The sequence below is a fragment of the Lonchura striata genome, chromosome 3, assembly GCF_050655825.1.
Source record: "Lonchura striata isolate lonStrDom1 chromosome 3, ASM5065582v1, whole genome shotgun sequence".
NCBI classification, from domain to species: Eukaryota; Metazoa; Chordata; class Aves; order Passeriformes; family Estrildidae; genus Lonchura; species Lonchura striata.
This window is the reverse complement of record NC_140705.1, coordinates 92111019-92130476: the sequence shown is the minus strand read 5'-3', so window position 1 is coordinate 92130476 and position 19458 is coordinate 92111019. Positions and strand designations below refer to the sequence as shown.

General features: G+C 41.3%; 1 long non-coding RNA gene across 1 annotated transcript; it reads right to left on the bottom strand.

Moving 5' to 3' along the window:
* Nucleotides 1–1445: 1445 nt before the first annotated feature.
* LOC146768012 (uncharacterized) lies at nucleotides 1446–13610 on the bottom strand. Its single transcript, XR_014954437.1, has 4 exons — nucleotides 11946–13610; nucleotides 5256–5315; nucleotides 2801–3056; nucleotides 1446–2284 (listed from the first exon to the last, which is right to left on the bottom strand). It is a non-coding gene; the product is annotated as an uncharacterized LOC146768012 (long non-coding RNA).
* Nucleotides 13611–19458: the final 5848 nt, after the last annotated feature.

Here is a 19458-nt window from a genome sequence, read left to right as displayed (position 1 = left end):
CATAAAAATAAAAAATCTAAACTATTAAAATGTTAAAAATTATCACTACTCGATTTAACAAAAATTCCTATAAAAACCCACCATATTAATGTCCATGTCCCCAAAAATAAAAATAATAAAAAACACCGAACATGAAATAAATTGAAACTTATCAACTCTAAAATCATAAAATTCAAGAAGTAGATCATATCCCTTATCATACACCAACTGCAAACAAAATAAAACAATGCAATAAATTATTAAAAACCAACTTAAAACCCCTACTTAAAAAAACTTTCAAAAATTAAAAACTGCGTCTAACAAAAGCCATCGAATAAATTAACACCCAAAACTCCAGCAGCTGAGCTGCCCCTACCAAATCTGTATGTTTATACATACATTAAAAAAAAAACAAAATCCCAATAATACATATCAAAAGCCTATTAAAAAAAAACCCAAAACTATTGAAATTAATTCTACCTCAAATACAAATACACCCATCCCTAAAGTTATGCTCACTCCAAATTACACATAGTAAATAATACAAAAAGAAAAAATAGAACAACACACTATATACCACCAAAGATATAATATTGAAGGAAAAGAAAACCCATTTTTTTAGCTATCAGTTAAAGTTTTAAAATAATAAATAGGATTAAAATAGCACTTTTACACTATTGCAGAAATAAAAATTGCTGACAATGAGGCCATGTCATTCTTTATGGAGCAGATCCATAATAATAGAATTTCTGTGACAGAGATTTTACAGGATAAGTCACTCCACAGAGAGTACCAACTTCCATGAGCTGGCAGTTCAGCTCATCCACATCAGAAAGCAAACTAGGACAAGCTAATCTTGGGCTTCACGAATGGCAAGGCAATGAGAGACATACTGAGAACATGCCTTAATAATATCATTACAATTTCCATGCCAAGTAAGAGTATGGATGGTGCAGGATACAGATTCGTTCTTCTCCCATGCTAGAAATCCTCCAGGCTACAGTAGATGTTTGGGGTCTGTGTATGGTAGTTGTGAAACTGAAGATGTTTAATTCTGCTAGTGAAGGTTAATATAGGTTCTTTAAATAATGAACAGGTTTGTAAAAGCGCAGGTTGTCTCTGTCCTCATGCTGAGGCAGCTGGAGGCCAGCGGGCACAGCCAATGGTGCCTTGGGTCTGGGATAACTCATTTCCACACCTTCTCCAGAAGGCAAAGTGGTACCAATTCCCTGTGCTATCTGAAACAGTCCCTGTCACCCCTGTCACCCCTGGCCAGGGTTTATGCCCTAAACATTCCTTGTTCTGGAATTCCAGGGCACACTGCAGGACAGTTTTTAAGCAGTGTAAGTGTAGCTTAGAGACAGCACAGTCATGGGTCTTGCTCTTCTCAGCTCTCCTGGGGGAGGATTCACACCCCATTGACTCCTCCTCTGATCAGGGCATTTAAAGCCCTGTCAGCAGCCAGGATTCCTAAACCCTTCCTGCCTTTGTGAGCACCAGCTCTGGGCCCTGTAATCCTGCTGGCTGGGGGTGATCAGCCCCCGGCAAAGGATTTAATGCCGTGGCAATTACAGCTCGCAGATTAGACTGGGGCCTGATGACACGGAGCTAAGAATGCCTGTGGCACACAGCAGCCTGTATGCCTTAAGGCTGCTCGCAAGCGAGAAGGGATTTCACCTTGTCCCACCATATTATGTGCTCTTACATTCTACAGAATGATGAGCCACAGAGTCTTTTAAGAGGACGAAAAGATTTTGAAGACTCCTGCTACAAGGAAAAGATATCTGAGGGAAAAGGAAATGATATCCAATACCCCTGAAAATCCCATAGGAGTAAGCTGCAGAAATATTTCTATGTGTGTGACAGTTTGAGAAAAAGTAAGTGCAAACAGTGTAGAAAGAAATAAAGTCTAGATTCGTTGTATTTGGATGAACAAGATCTTTAGGACTTTTCGTTGTGTCAAAGTTTGTATGGTCTCTGTGTGAACATGTGTGGAATGGGGATTGCTCAGCTCAGGTGACAGAGGCACAGCAAAGCAACCTGGCTGAGGGGAAGGTGTCCTTGCCCAGGACAGGGTGTTGAAATTAGGTCGTTTTTATGGTCCCTTCCAACCCATTCTGTGGTGCGATGAAACAGGAGAGGAAGGATTAATCCCTTTGGAAGGATAATTTTTTGCCTCTCTAGTAGCAGGCTTTTGTTGGAAGAATTGTTTTGCTCTTACATTGACCTTGGTTGAAGGTGTTTCACCATGCAGAAAGTGGTTACAGCCTGGTACACATATTGTTCTCGGGCAGATCACACAGACCTAGGGAGGAAAAAGCCTGCCTTAAAAAGCATGAAAAGCCCTCAATATTTCTGTGACAGGAGCAGATACTCCTCCCCAGTTTGGAAATAGCCATTAGGGATGTTCCCAGCAGATGGCAATAGCAGACCGGTTTGTAGTGCAAGGCCAGACTTGGCAGGCTGCATAAAACCTGTCTGGGCTGTATCCAAAGCATCTTTCAGGTCTGCTTCTCCCACTCCTGGTATTGAGCCTACCTGGTAGCCCAGGGCATAATTATTGTAAAATAGAATAAATCAGTGCTGCAGAAAACTGCACTACAAACTCTGGAGCTCTCGATGTGTTTGCAAGGTTTAAAACATACCTGGTACATTTTAAACAGATGAAAATTATGGCTCTTCCTGAATAAGCATAATTTCTTTCCTAGATATCTTTTTGCAAAATAATAATTTAAGGGGTGATCATAGTGGAAGCACAGACAAGCACAAAGAATAAAACAGACAGTGTTTGATGTTTTATCAAAAGGTATCTCTTCCCTACCATGTCCAGAAACTGGATTGATGGACCACATTTTTCACCACATTCTTGTCATTGCTTCTGAGCCATCTTAACCAGCTGCTTTTGGGAAGTGACTGTTATTGCCTTGGAAAGGTGATTATGCTGCTTGAAATTGTAGGCTCAGCTTTGGCCTCTGGAGGAAGGAGCTGTGCAGTGGATTCCAGGTGCTGCAGACGCCAATATCCATGGAAGGGTCGGGGAACTCCACAACCACAGTCCACCTCTCTCTGCCCAGGCCCTGGGGAAGATGTGGGAGTTATTTTGAATATTCATCACTCCTGAAATATTGTTTTTCCATCAAAATTTTGAGGGCACTATTGATTTTAATAAATACCAACATTGTTTTGCCATTTTCAAATTGCAATATGAATGTATCCAGAAGACATAACACAAGATAAATTTACAGCTGAGCGTTCTAATCTTTTTCTCCAAAATTCAATCTATGTGTAGCTTTTCCCTTAAGCTGAAGTACCAGCCACATTCATAGAATCTTCAGGCAGTGAAAATGAGCATTTAGGTGTGATATGAAGCTTGGGGAGCACTGAAGAGTCTGTAATAGTCAACTGATATTATTTGGAAATTAAAAATTTGGAAGTAATTAATTAATAATGAATCCCCTGCAGAAGCGACACAAGGGATAGGTTGCAGGGGAGATGCCTGAATGCCAAAGCTGTGCTTCAGCAGCATCTAAGGTGGGAATTTTGCAGAGTGCCTGTAAATAATTGTGTTTTTACTGTGATCAGTGAGCAGTGGCCACCCCAGAGCAGGTGTTGTGGCTCCAAAGACCTGGCTGTGAAAAATACAACCCCTACTGTCCCCAAGCACATGCCAGTGGTCTGGAAAAGGGTGATACTGGTTGACATTACTATTGTGTGTGCTGAATGGAGGAGCTGCTGAGTCCTCCTCACTCAATTGATGCTCTCAGTTGTGGTGCAGGTGAATGGCACCACTGCTGTGTTTCACCTCTCTCGGTATTTTCTGTGGAGGAAACTGCAGTGCTATTATAACTTTTCTGTTCTCACATAATTCTTCCAGAAAAAAACAAGTATGTTGAAGGGGAAACTGCCTTGTTGCTGTCCTAAAATCCTTTATCACTTGTGGTAACCCACGGCACACTCCCTGAACGTGTTATCTTTATGTTACCACTCTTTAGAAGTGCTGTGAATAAACCCAAATCAAATTCAGAAAGTTCCTCTTTGCTCACATTTCAATACAGGGGTGGAACTATCACCTTGGAAAGAACTTTCCTCAGCCAGTGGTGGGTGCAAAAGGAAAAAAGCTAGCCTATGAATGCCTGCCACATTACAACACACAAAGCAGCTGCCTTTAATGGGTGAGGCTGACGGCTTTTCTGTTGTTCCTTTGCTTTCTAATGTGAAGGACTGTGAGAGGTCTTTGAACTAGCTACAGATGGGAAATTTAGTAAACAAGTGTTCTTTATCCCATTTCTATTAAGAGTTTGTGCTGACAGTTGTCTTCTTCTTCCTGAGGTTTAGACCACAGTTTAATCTCTTTTTTTTTTCCCCCTTTTTTCCTCCTTTAGCCCCTGAAGCATTTCACAACATGATGGACAAAGGCCCAGCAGTAATTAGACTGACTGAACACTGGAAATGTAGACAAAATAAAAGGCTTGAAATTACTGATGCTCTCCAAGCTGGCACTGCCAGGTCCTGAGGACTCAGTCATGACAGCCCATGTTTCTGAGAGTACCTGTACACAGGTGTGTGCAGACCTTGGGTCCTACTGCAGCTTGGGGCTGCAGGCTCAGGTATCCACAGAGAGCTCCTGTATCCCCTAGGACAAACCCACCTGTCCCTGCTGCTCCCGTGCTGTGCCCATGGAGCAGGGAGGGAAGGAGAGGCACACAGATTAACAGAGTGGCAGTGCACAAGCTGCCAGGTGTCACTCATCTAACCTGCACTGAAGAGGAAATCTTATTTTTCAAAACTTTCCATCATGCCATACAAAACACTGAATCCTTCCAAATCTGGAAGGGATAGCCTGGCATGATGCCCCAGGTCATGTCGTACATAAAGAGCTCTTTTTCTCCTCCACAGTGCTCTATATCCTACTTTTACAGATATTCACTAAGCTACCTTAAATCATAACAGCCAGGCCTCTGTATGACTGTGCTTAACTCTTGCTTAGCTCAGATGTTCCCATTCCTCAGGCTTCAGAAACCACTGAAGCTCTCATGATTTCCTGCTGGCTGCCAGCTTGTAGCTGCCCTCCTCCCACCAACTGGATCACCTGCCAGACTTCCTAGTGCACAGAGCATGGCAGCCTCCAAGGGGAGTATCTGTCTGTTTGAAAGGTGATTAAAAGCCTGGGGGAAAAAAATCTGAGCAATACTGTGGCTCTGAAGGTGCTAGAATCATTAGCCCTGGAGATCTGAAGGTCACCTGGTTCATGTTGAGCACACTCTCTGGTCACTTACCTGAGTGTTGAGCTGGAGAGATCTATTTCCATGTGCTGGGCTGGTCCATCTCTGTCCCTCCTGTGAGGAGATGTTCTGGGGTGATACCACTGTCTGCTCAGCAGAGGCTTCACACACCCTGCCATCAGCAGGGGCAGCCTTTGGGGCCACACCAGCCTGGCAGAGAGTGAGTGAGCCATTCTGGCAGTGTTACCATCACCACTGATGCCTAAACTTGAATCTCACATTTCACCAGAGCAGTTCTTCTCAAATTTTCTGCTAACAGCTGTACAGTGCAGCTCCTCTGCTGTTTCCCAGCTGCAGATGTGTGTCCATCCCATGGAGCCCCAAGGGAGGGATCCTGGGGAATCCTCTGTGTGGATTTGAGGGGACCAAAGGGTGTATCTTGAATTGAAGGGCTGTTCTACCCAGGGCCAGGATTTAAGCTGATTGTGCAGTCTAACAGCTCCCCTTCAGAGGCTTTGCATCCCTTTATTTCTTTTGTTCCATGAGGTTTATCCTAAAGAAATCAGGTTACAATTGTCCCTTCTCTGCTTAAAGCTTGCTGGAGTAGATTTAGATGGCCAGTTACTGCAAGCTTTTCACTGGTGCAAGCTACAATTTGCCAGAAAAACTTTACACAACAAAACTTTTATCCCAAAAGTGTTTTCTAGTAACTCTGAGCTTCAGAGATGTTTGACAAAAGTCAGAGCAAAACTAAAATGTGCAGACTGATGTACAACTACTAGGGAGGGGAAAGTTGGACACTGATAGTAAAAGATTAAGAGTCAACCTTTAATCAGCAATTTTATGTTTCTTATGGAAGAAGGAAATAAAGAAACATACAGCCACTTAGGCCAAGTGAAACCAATAGAGAGTAATTAAACTTGCATTTATCAAATAGCCAGTAAAGAAATATCAGTGTATTTTTTCCCTCAACATCTGATAAAGACCTTTTGGCTGTAATATTGACATTTTTGTGACTATTAAGTCATTGGAGACTCACCCACAGTAAAATAAAATAAAACCCCTACTTTCAAGCACCAAATTCTCTTGACCAAAGTTTAAGTGTTTTACTGCTGTGTACTTGGGCATTCTGGACAGCTTGTTTTCATCTAGAAAAAATAAAATAAGCTTTCCCAGTACAAAAACTCTCTCCAGCCACAGAGGATATGCTGGCACTAGTGTAATTAGAGAGGTCAGGAATCAGGTAACACCACCAACATTGCTTTATCTTTATCAACTGGGAAAAAAAAAAACCAGTTAAGTAAATGCTTTTAAAAAGTTAAAGCTGTTGAGGTTAATGCATTATGGGAGTTGAGTGTGCTTTGTTTGTGTGGTAAATTTATTTGCCAGGTACAGCATGAGCACAGCAAACCATGATGTTTGTCTGGAATCCATGAATATTCCGTTATAGGCAGCTCTAAGCATCAGACTGAGTTGAGACACAGTACATGGTGGTATAATTTGTTGGAATTAGTTGGTCTGCTGGAGAAAAACATTTTGAAACATTTCAGATATTTGGGTAAAGAGTTGTCAAAGTCTGCAATCCAATTCCCATCATGAGGTATCATCAAACATTGGCTCCCAAAACAAAATCTGGCAGAGCTGAAGTTTACCACATTATGTCTCCCAATCTGCTTTCGTAGCCTTTACCCTCCTCAAACTCTGAGGCTGTGTCGTGTTTTCCATGCAATGCTGAGAAAATAGAACACTTTTCCAGTGCACTTCTTAACTTTTGGTTATTTTTAAATCTCTACAAAAGCTCCCGCTTTCTTCTGTAGCTAATGCCTCCTGTTTATGGAAGCAGTTCCAATTTATTTTGTATAAGGGAAAAAAAAAATCGACTGCCTTGAAAGCGCTGCAAGTATCCATATTGTTCTCCTGCATTGTTTTCCTTATAAAAAAGAAATTCTTTGGAACCTCAGAGGAATTGAGTCACCTCCACTCACTCTTTTATAACCCCTCCCAGCTTTCAAATAGTGGCTTTCAAACAGTGACCTTTCCTTTTTGTGAAGGCCAGCTTGTTATTTTGGGTTGGATTTCCCTGCCGATTGTTCTGCGTTTCCTCCCGTGTTGCTCCGCGGCGAAACCGCTGCCGCCATTCCTGCTCCCAGTGGGATAATCAGGGTGACCACCACCCTGTGCTCCTCCCCACAGCCCTGCTGCTCTTGGGGGCTTGGGTGCAACCACAGGGAGAGACAGACTCCTGGTAGGCTTTCCCATCTTCACATGGATGGCCCAAAACCATCAACTTCTGATAACAGCCACAAATTATAAAATCCTGGAGATGGTGGCTGCTAACCACCTTGTACACATGGTGGTATAACCATCATTCACATGCTCAGAAATGCAACAGAAGCTTTCTAGAACTGCTCTCAAAGAGCTTCCCCCATGGGTGTCATAGGAAAACACACATAAAACCTGACCTTTCCTAGTGAAACAGCTGATCCACTTCGCTGCATAGGAATAAACACCACATTTATATTCTGTGAGAGTAATTATTTGTCATCCTTGTATATCCTCTTTCTTGTAACAAGCTTTTCCTTAATATTATAAACCTCTTGGAATGACATGCAGAACCCATGCCTTTTCACATAGTACCTCTGAAGGACCTGAACTAGTTTGGGTCACTACAAAATGCTGAACCCACAAGAAAAAGCACGAGACACATGTAGGATTTGGGGTGAGCCTTGAAATCAGTCAAAACCTCAGATACAATCTTTAAACATAATCTTGGCTACCTGAAGCAGAGAGGTGCAAATTCCACCTAGTCCAGGGGTTTTTTTTTTGAAACAGCCAAGATATAAAATACAGATTCACTATGCTGAGGGATCTCATCTCTATTTCCAGACGCTGACACTGAGCCTGGCAACAAGTCCTGCCAAAAATAAACTGGGACATCTGAAATACACTCAGCAGAAAAACGTGTACATCTTGATTCCTTGAGGACTGCTGCAGGCCTAGGAATCTGGAGCTCTGAGCAGACAGGCTTTGTTTTAGGAGCCAGATGTTCTACTGCATTCATAAGAAAATGTTCTCAGAAATTCCAGATCATCAGGAGTTTGAAACCTCCTAGTTTTGGCCTGATTTTGGGATGTAACCTGAGTGTGAAGAGATGAGATGTGAGATGTCTTGTGAACTTGAAGTCCTGCTTTTCAGCCAGAGCCCATCTAGATCCTGCCTTCAACTTGCATGAGCAAGGCACAGAGACAATAAGTGGAGTTTTCTAAATACTAATTTAATTTTCAAGTTGTTTATATTTCAGAATTCAAATTGAGACAAATTGTATTCCTTTACCCAAAATATTTGTAAAATTTTTCACTTCTGTTTCTTTTCCAGTAATAGTTTCCATCTGCCACTGACTGCATGGAAAACCTCAATGTCAAAATTTCAAGAAATGCTTATCTATTTTTCCATCTATTTAGTAATTTTAAAAACTTCAGGTAAAGGAGAAAAAAAGATGATTATAATATAATCTTTTGTCTTGTACTTATTTCATGCAGAGGTGAGATACGAAGCTGAGATCCTTTGCTAGCCAAACTTTTCATGAACTACACTAAGAATATAGGTAAAGCCTTGAATAATTGGAACAATAATAAAATAAGCGGGAACAAAAAGGAGAAAATATCCTCCCACTGAATCCTTCAACATTGGCAAGTACCTACTGTGTTCAGAAAACAGAGTGTGAAGCAGAAGGAAGGTGACAAAAAAACAACAACAATCTAAAATTTCAGAATGCTTCCTGGAAATCAAACAACATGAAAATTTAAACTTAAGGAAAATGTTTTGGTGCACCAAATACTTTTCATACAAAAGACTCTATTTTACAGGATAAATGTCTAAGACATAAATGTTGGCCATCTACAACTGCAGCAGTGAGTGAGGCAGCAAGATGGAAAAGGTGTCATGGCAAATTGCCTTGCCTCCCTCTGGAGTGCTGCACTGCAATGAACTGGTCCTGGTCCCAGAAGCAGCAATGCTGTATTTGTGTTGTGAGAAATACAAGGTGGTCAGGCCTGGGAAAAGACCTCTTGTGTCCACACTGCCTGTTCCAGAACTGCTTCAGTACCACATTTCTCACTGCATCCAGAGTGAAACATTTCCTCATCTCTATTTCTGCTTATGGGGAAATTACTTTTTCCTCGTTGTGAGTTATTTGGGCTACAAATGCAGCAATGAATATGCTACCTAGTAGGAAAAAGGGAAATAAATATGTATGAGTGGCTCTCCTGCTATTTGTGTGGGCTTGTGTGTGCCTGAGCACAGGCAAACATAAATACATACTTATACCTACAGAATATTTGTGTGTGTTCAGTGGCTCAGTTCCAGTGCAACTACAAACATCTGTGCTCATTATAGGAAAATGTGTTGTTCTTGAAAGCTGTCTGAAATTTCTAAAAACATAAAGACACCTGCTTCACACAAAACATCTCCCCTGAGCTCATTTTATTGAGCAGTGTTTATACTCTGAGTGTACGTGACACTCTTCACTTGAGACACCATTATCCAAAAGTCCTGCAAAGCTTATTCCAAAAAAGTATTAACATCCTTCTTCAATCACTCTTTTAACCAGTTCTTAACACATCTTCTCACCCCCTCATCGATCCCTCTCCCTAGAACTTCTATTTATCTCACTAATTAGAGGCAGATTGATTTTAATCATTTCACCTTCTGCTGCCTTATTGATGCATGGCTTGTCCAGAGGGAGGACAGTCACCCTGTGGTGGCAGTGACAGAGAAGCTCAGTCAGATGTCACTGATGAAGTTGAAAGGAAGTTGGTGCTATTCTGATTTACACAAATCTGGTATCTTTCACCTTAATGATGAGGACTTTTTGAGAGCTAAAAAAGCTGAATTATAAACTGATCACAGTTTCCCAGCAGCAGTCATCTTTGTTTTAAAATGAATGGCTGTCTTTACAGAATCTGAGATTATCTGCTAAGTGATTACATACTTATACACATAGCAAAAGATTAGCACCTTCCCTGCACCCCCCAGTCAGTGTCAGTGATATTCTTGCATGCCCAGCCACCTCTGTGGGCCCACTCCAGATGTGAGCCGTGAGAAACACAGCTGTTGAATTACAGGGAAAGTTAAGAAAGTGATGTGGGGGGCACATCTTTCCAGCAGTTCAAAGACTGTTCAAACAGTTCTGCTTCTTCTGCCTATCTCTCTCTCTTTTTGTTTTCTTTCCACATTTAGGTTTTAGTGTCTCTTTCTTTTCACAGGGAGACATGTTAAAGGAAGTTCAACTGATTATCAGGCTATATATCCTGTTTCCATGTTATTCCAACCTTACTTGAAGAGATGATGTATTTGATAGCTTTTAGCTAGGCTCTACCACTCCAAATTTCCTCTTTTTTCCACTTTGCACTTATGATTTGTGATGGGCAAATCTCAAAAAAGATTAGAAACTTGGCTTGGATAAGCAACCCTATGTCTGAAGTTTACATTTCAATTTTCAGCGATCAGGGTCGCTGCAACAAGTGTATTACCTACCTCAGATTCATGGGATTTAAATGACCAGAGACTTTGGCATACTTTAGGAAAAGGAATAAGCTGATAGCTGTATTTCCAGCTAACATAGTTACCTTGCCCCAGAATTAAACAGACAAAGGGATCTATGTAGCATCAGGGAAAATGCGAGCTGAAGGCATCAGAGGGTTGTTTGACTTTGGAACAAGATTCAAATGCTTTATCCCACATAAAGGCTTTACCCTTTGGATGCTCTGGCCAGACAAGGGGCAGGGGTAGAGATGAAAGCTGTGAATGCTTGTACAGGTGATGTAATTTCAGAAAATAAAATGTGGGTACTCCCCAAGTTGCACCAATGACAGCAAGGCACCTGTATTTTCCTCTGAGCTGCAGAGTGCACTCTTAACTCATCCTCCCTGGAAGACTCTGTTATTGTTACTGTGAAAACCTTAACTGTGATTCTTCACTGACATTTGGCACCACTTTGAAATCAGCTTTCCATAGAGATAGATTGACTACAAAATTGGCCTTGACTGTATTTTCTCACTGAGAATGCAGACAGGAGATGAAAATCAAAGTTTAATCCTCCTGCCTGCAGAAGCAAAGCACAAAACAATGCCTATCTGGGATGTAGCATCTCTCTTTTTATTTATCTCCTGTATGTCTGTGTCTGAGACAAGTATGTTCTTGCTCTGTTTCCAAACAGAAGAGCAGCACAGAAAATACCTCTGATGAACAAAACAAATGTATCTACTTTTTTTGTAAGGTTTTACATCAGCTAAAAAGAAAGCTGGCTACAGACAACAGAAGGATCTGACTAAAACTGGGCGGAGGGTTGATGGAATTTTGATTTGTCAAAAAAGTTCTCATCAGGGAGCTCTGAGGGTTATAAGCAGGAGACAAAGCAGCTCACAAGTTTTTTAACTCAATTTTTGCAGACCTGAAGAAGTCTAGCTGTAAGCATTTTGGGGCAGGAGCTGGGTAAACATTACTGATATTGGCCACAGGTGTCTAAAATGGCAACACAAAGCAAATAATTTCTCCAGTGCTGGCAAAATGAGTGCTGAGCTCTTTGGAAGGTCTGGCCTGAGAAAGTGGTACAATGAAAAAAACAAAATGGTTTCCTCAAGTGGGTGGTACGAGGCTTGGGGAATGAATGTTTGTGGAGCACTCAACCCCTGGTATGAAAAGGTGCCGTAAAAGTTCAAAGTATTACTGTTATGGCATACTTACTCAGCAAGGCAGGGGATATCAAAGGCTTTCTTCTCCCAGCTGGCTCGGCCTTATCTCAAGGAACTGTTGGTGGGTGGTGATGGCTCTCAGGGACTGGTGATGACAGAGGAGTGAAAGCACTCACTTTTCTTGCAGAGCTGCTCTGGGCACCCTCCTGCTCTTGCCAAGGCTCCAGTTCCTCCGTGGTGCTTTTTGGCGCACACACACCCTGTTCCCAGAAAAAAGCCTGGAATGAAAACAGAGAGCTCTGACACCTGGCTAATGGAGGCATTCAGGCAAGGGCTTTCACTTGTGACTGGTACATGGGGAAATAATTGATACTAATTGCTTCAGACATTCAAGGCTGCTGGTCCTCCTTCCCACAGGCTATTTTTAAGCTGAATTAGGCAGATGAAGTGACACCAGAATTAATTTGGGTACACTCAAATATCTGGGCTTGGTTTTTTTTTGTTGTTGTTGTTTTGTTTTTTGGGGGTTTTTTTGTTTTGTTTTGGGTTTTTTTTGGGGTTTTTTTTTGGGTTTTTTTTAATGTTTTTCTCTATATATATGGCAAATTTCTGAATTACAAAAAGTAAATAAAGGGATTTTTTTTCTTTTCTCCCTCCTCTACTAAGTGATGTTCAAGCACTGAAAGACTTGCTCATTGCAAAATCACTTAGGGCTGATTGCTGGGGAATTTCCTCTCAACACCTTAAACCCAAAGCAAATAACAGAATGTGAAATAACACATATTCTTGGCATCAGGCTGCACACGAGCCCCTTCGGGTCTGTCGCAAAGGCTACTAACCCACCCATCAGAAGATAAAATACAATTAACTAATTCATTATATAAATATTTTGGGTGGGGAGATATGAATTGGCTTATCTCTTTTACTGTTATCATTATTATTAGCTGCTCTTTGCTAAGACTGAGTTTTTCAAAGCCTTCTTTCACATTAAGGAGCCCAAATTCCCATGTTAAATCACACCCTCAATTTTACGGTGATAACTTTTGCTAGCTACTGGGGAGCACAGACAGGGAGGGAAGTATAACTGGTGAGATAATATTCATGGCTGGTATTACCAGAATTTATGGACAAGCTATTCCCATGCTATTTGATCATACATTTGGGCTAAGGGGAGATCTGTAAGTATTCTCCAGCAAAGCCCCAACCTGTGCAAACCTTCACAAACCCTTCTAAAACCTGAAAGCTTCTGGAACAGGCAAGCCATGAGCTGCCCTAGGTCCTCAGGCTTGGAGGCCAGCCATCAGCCAGGTGAAATGCTGGTGCTGCCCAAGCCAGCAGGAGTTCTGCCCCTGAATTTGGCGGGGCAGCTCTCTGCCTTTGCAGGGCAAGCCAGGGAGGAGCTCTGTCTCCCAAGCCCACTCCTGTGGCTCAGCATGAGTGCGTGTTGGCCATGCGAGGTGACAGCTCCTGTGCAGTGCTCAGCCTGCAGGACGTGCCACCAGCACCACTGGCTTTGTCCCCCACGGGAAGAGAGATGGGGAAGCTGGGTTTTGTTCTTTCCCACGGGCAGGGCTCACAGGATCAGCTGCCACAGGAGCTGTGATGTGATGGAAGGTGGTCATGAAATGGCCCCTAATTGTGGGATACAACCATCCCACCCCTGGGGAAACCAGGATTCCACTCTCTGCTGTAAACATAGCACTAAGTCAGAGCATTTCTAATGGAATTGAGTGATAGGCTTCCCTTGCTCTTATGTCACAGTCCCAACTTTTCACTGTGTCAAGTCATAATTAAGCACAAGAATTTGAGTTTGACTGCAGTTTACCTTCACATAAACTAAGTTTAATAAGTATCTTATACTTAGGGAAAAAAACCTTTAACACATCAGCAGAAACCAATGTTTTTTCTCTGTTATTAGTACCTTTTGCAATATCACACATACCTCTGCCCTATTTTTCTTCTGAAGGCAAGACATACATAATTTTGATTCTTGAGTTTTTTTCTCACCTGTATCTCCTAAGCATGTCTTAACACTAGGATGGTTGGTGGCAGAGGAGCAATTAATACTTTCTAATAATAAGTTACAAATCTGGGGCAGAAAAACTTAAAATATCACCAGCTTCTCAATACTGAACTGCTCCAAGATGCATTTATTTTAGACAATCCAGGCTGTAATCTTACCTCAAAACACCACTGAGTCATAAAAACTACTTACACGAACAAAAGTCCCAATCCATTGAAAAAGTCCTTTTAAGTGCAGTTTTTAAACCTGAAGTCTTCATAAAGTGCTTGCCCTGTTTCCTCCCCTAAAAGGGTTCATAGTTCCTGTGAATTCCTACCTCATCACCCACTTCCCTGGCTCACATCTAAGCATCATATTCACCTTTTTATCTCCACCTCTGCTTTGCAGTGAATCCCACCATGCCATCTCTTTACACATTGCCAGCTGATGGTGCTGAGACCCACTAACAGAAAGATTTTCAATCTATAAAAAGCTAAAAAAAAGAACAAAACACAGTATGTGTTAATAATATATTTTCAGAGACTTGCAGGAAACATTAGCAACTGGTCTCTGCCAAGACAAATGAGCCATGAGGAAAATACTGAGCTTCCATAATGACAAAAATTATATTCTCACAGGCACAACATCAAAAGAGATTTGTCCTCTGTCCTTGTCTGTGACACAGATAATGAGTTCTTTAAATCCATGTCTCTCAGCAGCTTCATAGCAGGACATCCCTGCAAGGTCACTAAAAGCTGAATCTCACAGAGAAAAGTCACTTCTCCACAGTATTTCAAGAAGTCTTTGTAAAAAGGGACAATGCAGCAGAGGAGGGTAAGGAAAACTGCTGTAAATATCTGAAAGGGCCAAAATGAAAAGAAAGTTGGAGTTTATCTACAATAGCTTTATGTTGACACTAGATATTCATGCATGAAAGTTTTCCTGAATTTTTTAATAGAAATTACTCCAAAGGAGCAAATGCTTAACTTCAGTCTCATTTTGTCATGCCCATGAACATAACAGAGATTAAAGGTACCTGGCTGAATTTGGGTAAAAATAGATGGGATTTTGAAAAGCAGGAAGAAATGCCTGGGAAAAGTCACCTACATATGGTCTTAATCATGCTAGTGGATAACCCCCACATTACCCTTTAAAAGGTCATCTGATAAACATCAACATTGGGCTTTTCTCACAAACCCAACACCTAAAATTGCTTCAGGCTACTGTAATGCAGCATGAGAAGTTAAATTAGAAGCATATATTTGGTAATAGCACCTCTGAGATGGAGTCAGTCTTCAAAAGCCTATGCCCCCATTAAAGGATTAGAAGTCCAGCACATATATCAGCAACTACTCTCCATCCAAAGAAAAACAGAACAGGAGCCAGAAATCAGCATTTTGTTCTGATTAGTTTCTTTGATTGATGTAATGTCTTAATTACCTTTTTCTTTAAACATTGCTGAAAGTCTGCCACTGAGGGAAGTACTATAAAGAATACTACTATGAAATAGAAATTTCAAGCTCTCCCTTATCTCTTGTGGGTCTGGCAGTGATCTTTCAAAACTATTTGGTGGTGAGACACACAGACTAAAGCAGCCTCCAAGCAGCTGGTAGTCCTGGGTCCAATTGTTTTCAGAGGTATAGAAGTTACAGACTTAGAGGTAAAATCATTCAAGAATAAGAATGGAGTCATTAAATACTTCTGGAAATACTCTAATTCTGTATGAAACAATGAAAGATAAATTAAAAAAGAAGCAGGGATAATTATTCAGTACATTCAAAAAAACTTTCTTTTTATTTGGGCATTTTCCCTTTCGGAAGCAAATCCATTCAATTTTCACTGAGTGGCAACATTTTGAGGTTATCTGCCCCAAAGGCAAATAGATCAGATTGTCCAAGAAATAAGGATGAAGGCAAAGGGCACACCCTGAGGATTGAAGATTGGCTGAGAAATTGGAGAGTTTAAGGGAAAAAAATTCTCTGTCTCAAGGTCACTGATGATTTTAGGATGTCTTTAAATGGGGAAGAACACTCCTAACCACAGCTTTTTATACTTTTTGTGTTTTTCTCTTTCTCCTGACTCAAAGTTCAGCACATCTCTCCACTTTCCAAGTAGAGTGCTGAGTTAAGCTCTGGCATTTGTGGGTTTTAAGAAAGAATAGATAAAAGTAAAGTTTTGCTCCAATTTTGATAGCCTCTTGCAGCCAGTCAGAAAATCCTCTGCACATGGATTTTCATAGAATTTCCTATTTATTTAATCCCAAATTCATCTTTTCAGTTCACAAATCAGGAAACAAAATTTCCTCAGTGCTGGCTGTACAATTCTTGCCCAAGAACTGGTGATCAGGCTCTGTTCCTTTTACCAGATTTCAGGATTTGTGGGTGGGTATAGCCTTAATTTCTGAATCTGTTAGAGGTGAGCAAGTCATGACAGAAGGGCCTTGCCTTCAAACAGACACAGTGACTTTGAACTCCCAAATTTTCTCTCTCTAAAGTCTCAAGTATCCTTATGGGTTTTCTCTCCTGGATTCATAAGAGCAGTAAAGTAGCTCAATTGAATTTTCTTTCCCACCTCCCACTGAAGAGGGACATTTCTGAGGCCATTTGCCCCAGTATTTCTGTGTTTAACAGGTCCCACCTCCACAGACTCCTATCTTAAGAGCATACAAGCAGGAGCAGGCTGCTGCAGCAGGAATCCAGAAGCCCGGAGCTGTCAAACCAAGCCTTATTAGATACCAAAGGGGCTAATAAAAGAATGGGTGTTTGTTGTATTTCTGGCAGGAATGGTTGCTGAAAAGCCTGGAGAGAAGGATCCAAGACACCTCAGCTCCCAAGTTCCGATGGATGTATTTCTAGTTGATCAATCTCTAAGTCTCTGTGCCTGAGCTACTTCCCACTTCAGGCCTCTGACAGCTGGACAAAGCAGGGTTTGAGCCGTGCCTTGCTCTAAGTGAGTGTAGAGAGATGTTTTCAGTCGGACCTTGCCAAATCAGGCCCGGCTTGGGGCGTTTGCTGAGGTCCAGGGAAGATTTTCTCACTGAATCACAAGTGGCAAAAACTAATTCTATCCACAGCAATGTGCTGGGGTACTGAAGTGACAAATGTTTGAGGAGACGGGAATCTACCTTGTGATGCAGAGCCTTTAGCTTCATAAAGCAGAAGAAAATACTTATATATGTTGATTTGGTGGTGGTAGGGAGTGTTAAAAGCTAATTATAATTTGAGAAACAGAAGGAATATATTTAAGCACACAGTGGACATGTTCATGATTATCCTTCTATATTAAAGACATAAGATTTGGAAAGAGCAAATGTGGGCTTTGTTTGGCGTTTTGTTCTCAAGTTCTCATATTTTCTCAAAGACCATCAGATAATGAGATGCAAAAGCACACATACAGATATAACATGGTGCAGAAATTAACAGAATGCCAGACAGCAACAGCAAATCTTCCACATTTAAACACTTTTGTGCATTTTTCCTCTCTACCTTTTTTCTCCTGCTCTTAAAAAATAAAAAACCCAATTCAAATAATGGCAAACTCCCGTCAGGATTTTACCCAGGATTTCCATTCCATACAATAATAGTTCCCCTCCCTCGTTACCCTGCTCTCTGTTTCTTCCCTCTAGTCAGAATTGTTGCTGTGCTAAATAATTGAAATGTCACCAGTCTTTTCCTGATCACTTTTACACCTAGGACTGTTTTATTTCATATATTGCCCTGAGTATTTTACTGAGAAAATATTTTGCATGAGTGTCATATCTTAATGATAAATACAGTGGCTGATACTTCATAGAGTCAATAATGGGCCTTTTCAGATATTGCAGAGAATTTCTGTTCTGCTTTTAAATAGCAACTCTTCCATAATAATGATGATGATGATGATGATGATAATAATACTATTCTCAGTCCTCAACAAAGTGTACTAACTTGTGTCAGAGATTGAGAGAGATGAATTCATCATATTCATGTCCTCCTTTCTCCATCAGAGTAGAAAAGGTGTGACAACAAATCATGCTTCAAGACTTGCTCTTGAACCCTCTTTTCAGCTGGCCATAGCTCATATTTGGGACTAGAACAGGGCAAGCAGCCAGGCACCTTAGCTTGTACTGCTCAGTACCAGTCTGGCTCCACATTTCTGCATTTCCTGGTAATGCTCAATCAGGCACAATTGCAAAGGGTAGCCTGGAATGAGTAAGAGAAAAATGAGATGTCAAATCTTACATTTAGAGGATTTATCAAAGCATGTAAATAAGTTATGGCATTGATATCCTGACAGATTGCTCAGCCAGGGGACTGAAAATGGAAAATGAAAAGTCTATTGATTAAATAAAATAATTTTAAAATCTAAAAGTGGTTTTAGTAGATTAATATCCTCTTATACTGAAACCAAATTTTTCTCCCCTTGGCAAAGCCTCAGCTTACACATATGCTCATGTTCTCCACCTCAGCCAGTCAAGCCTTTTTTGCTTTGCACAGGGGGAAGTTGTGACCCTGATTTCAAGAACCACACCATGTGCCAAAGGCCAGGAATCCCAGATTATCCTACAGAAGTCAGTTCTCAAACTCCCTCCTGGCATATTAAACAGTGACATGTTCAGACAGAACAGCACAAGGGAAAAGCCAAAGGAACTCTTGTTTGTTGAGCACACCCATAAATGTGTTTCCACCAGCTCCTGTGAGCAGCCTTTCCCAGCACAACCTTTTGCTGCCCCCCAGAGAACTGGATATTGCACTGATGGCAGAAACATGCAGTCCAGAGAGGGCTTGTTTGAAGATTTCTGTTAAGGAAGCAAGAAACAGCAGCCCTTTTTGGGACTTTTCCTGCAGCAGATAACAGACCAACCTTCAGCAGGTGGAATATGGGCTCAGAAGATGCATGTTCCAGGTCATTTCATGCCTCTGTATAATGCACATAATGATACTGAACTCCTCTCTGAAGTGCTCTGAGTCTCACTGGCAGAAAAATTCTGTAACCTCCCCAAAAGATTTCATGAATAATGAATTGCAGAATGATAGTACATGAAATGTGTAACAAAAAGCCCTTTAAAAGCTCAGTGCGTGTCAAGTTAACAAAACATGGGGGAACTGGAGGCTCAATTATCATAATTCTCCCTCTCATCTAATAAAATGGCTTTTTGAAGTCTGGACAAGTGAAAATGGACTTACTAATTGCATCTCACTCATTTCTAGTTGGAAAGATTAATCACAGGAAGGGGGCAGGGGGGAGTTTTTTGGCCCTTGGCTGATTTAGTCTAAGTGGTCAGGGACATTAGTAGGATGTATTAGCGGGAATCACTCAGCAGTACTAGCTTTGTCTGAATCAGACAAGAAAAAATTAGTTTTTTGCTCTTTCTGGGTTTGATCCTTTTGCAGGTTAAACTCTTTCAAATGCGGATCAGGTTGATCCTAAATCCACTACCCCATGTTTAACTTTGGAGCCACTTTTCCTACCTGATGACTTAAGATTTGGGAGTGGGTCTGTCTGCCTGCTCAAAGCTGAGGTGGGACAGAAGGTGACTGCTGCAGTGGGATTCTCCTGAGCACTGAGCTGTTCCAATAAATGA